The 2,159-nt window shown below is 35.1% G+C and overlaps 1 non-coding gene across 1 annotated transcript; it reads left to right on the top strand.

Moving 5' to 3' along the window:
- Window positions 1–1,454: 1,454 nt before the first annotated feature.
- On the top strand, window positions 1,455–1,526 carry TRNAK-CUU (transfer RNA lysine (anticodon CUU)). Its single transcript has one exon. It is a non-coding gene; the product is annotated as a tRNA-Lys (tRNA).
- Window positions 1,527–2,159: the final 633 nt, after the last annotated feature.

The raw sequence follows: 2,159 nt of genomic DNA on the forward strand, positions 1-2,159 counted from the left end.
GAGAGAAAAATGGCGGGGGAAGGGAAAGAAAGATAGATAAAAAGAGAAAAAGAGAGAGGGAGAGAGATAGATAAAGTCACACACAGAGAGAAGGGGGTGGTGAGAAGGGAGAGAGTGTGTGTGGAAGAGTAAGGCGGGAGTTTGGGAGGAAAGAAGAGGGAGAGGGAGAGGGGAAGGGTGAAATAGAGAGTGAGTGATGGAGAAAGAGAGAAAGATAGATAGGGGGAGGGTAAAGAGAGATATAAAAACAGAGGTATATAGACAAAGAGTCGCGAGAGTGAGAAAGATCGGAAATGAGAGAGAGAGATGAAATGAAAGGAATGTAGGAAGGAATGAAAGAAATATAGACAGTCTGAGAGTGTGCTTGAGAGAGTGAGACAGATAGAGAGAGGGAAGGTGATGGAGAGACAGAAATAAAGATAGATAAAAAAGAGAAGGGGTGAGTGTGAGTGATGTGTGTAAGAGAGTGAAAGTAAAAGTGAGAGAACGAGAAAAAAATAATTTTCGACTCTGATAATACGGCGAAGAAATAAATCTTACTGTATGATAAATATTACTGTACACAGAAAGGATAGTACGTCTCACATGATAAGACAGCTCTCTGGCTTTCTCGTGTTTTCAGTTCAACGGAAAAGGTCCACGCCGAGGCTGATCTCTGGCGTGCATCCCTCGTGTGGGAAACTAGTGCTGGCTGTCTACGTGGGTGTGGGGATTGTGGGTACTTGAAATGCGGATGTGGGAATGCGCACTGGGCATTTTGAATGTGATCTGACGTTAATTAGACTAAATTGAGGACACGGCCGTAGAAATAGGTAATATGCCTAACAAAAGAGGGCATCCGACCAATCTTCTGTTCATTAGTAGCAACAGGCATCCTCTAACACCTCGGTGGCCTTGCGCGTGTGAAGCGCACGTGATGACCGCTACACCACGGGAACGATAGAAATGTGGGATGTTTCACTGTCTAATTTTGATATAATAGTGGTTGAAAGAGAGAGACTGGTAGAGAATAATAACGATAATAAAAAGAAAAAAAAAGTGTCAGTAAAAAAAAATAATAATAATTGCAGCTAAACATTAAACAAATAAACATTTATAGAGAACATCGTTTCCGTGTTATAGTGGTTATCACGTGCGCTTCACACGCGCAAGGTCCTCGGTTCGATCCCGAGCGGAAAACTACATTTTAAGGGTTTTTCACTTATATTACTTAATGTTTTTATTCAAAGTGTTATCATTACTGTCATTATCACTAGCATTATCATATCTATCTTATAAGTATCTTTATTGTTGTTTTATTGTTATTGTCATTATCATTACTTTTATCAATATTATCATCTTAATCATAATACACATTATTATTATTTTTTATTTTTTTTTGAAACCATTACTAAACATGTACATAGTTAGGACACTTGATATTAAATCCTCTTAAAGTTCCTTTATATACTATAGTCTCCGTGGTGCAGTGGATAGCACATTCGCTTCTTACGCGAAAGACTTGGGTTCGAATCCCAACTGAGACGAATGTGTATGTGTTAACACATACACATAGTTTTATATGATAAATGGACACACACACACACACACACACATATAAATGCATACATACATATATACATATACATATATGTATATATTTATACATATACATATATAAATATAAATATGTGCATGTATGTTTATATATGATAATAACTGATAATAACAATGATAATAACAATGAAAATAACAATGATACTAACAATGATGCTGATAATGATGACGGTAATAATAAAAACAGCAACGGTAATGATTATAACAATAATAACAATAAAAACAAAGATAATTATAGAAATAGTAATAGTGATTTATGATGATGATAATGGTAATAATCCAAATAAAAACAAGAAAGGAAAGATAATTCATATTGCTCTAATCCATCGAATAAAAAGAGAATGCAACAGCTCCTGAAATACTACGATATGCATCTTTAAAATGTCTGTACATCAGTTTGTGAATATTTGAATTTGTTAAATCATAAAAATAATAATAACAATAATAATGATCATAATACTAATGATGATGATACGAATACTAATGATGAGGATAATGATAATAATGAATTTCTCGATGACTGGCGACAGGAGCGCGGGGAAAATGTTGGTCAAATTCATATT

The sequence above is a fragment of the Penaeus vannamei genome, chromosome 3 (genome assembly GCF_042767895.1).
Source record: "Penaeus vannamei isolate JL-2024 chromosome 3, ASM4276789v1, whole genome shotgun sequence".
Lineage (NCBI taxonomy): Eukaryota > Metazoa > Arthropoda > Malacostraca > Decapoda > Penaeidae > Penaeus > Penaeus vannamei.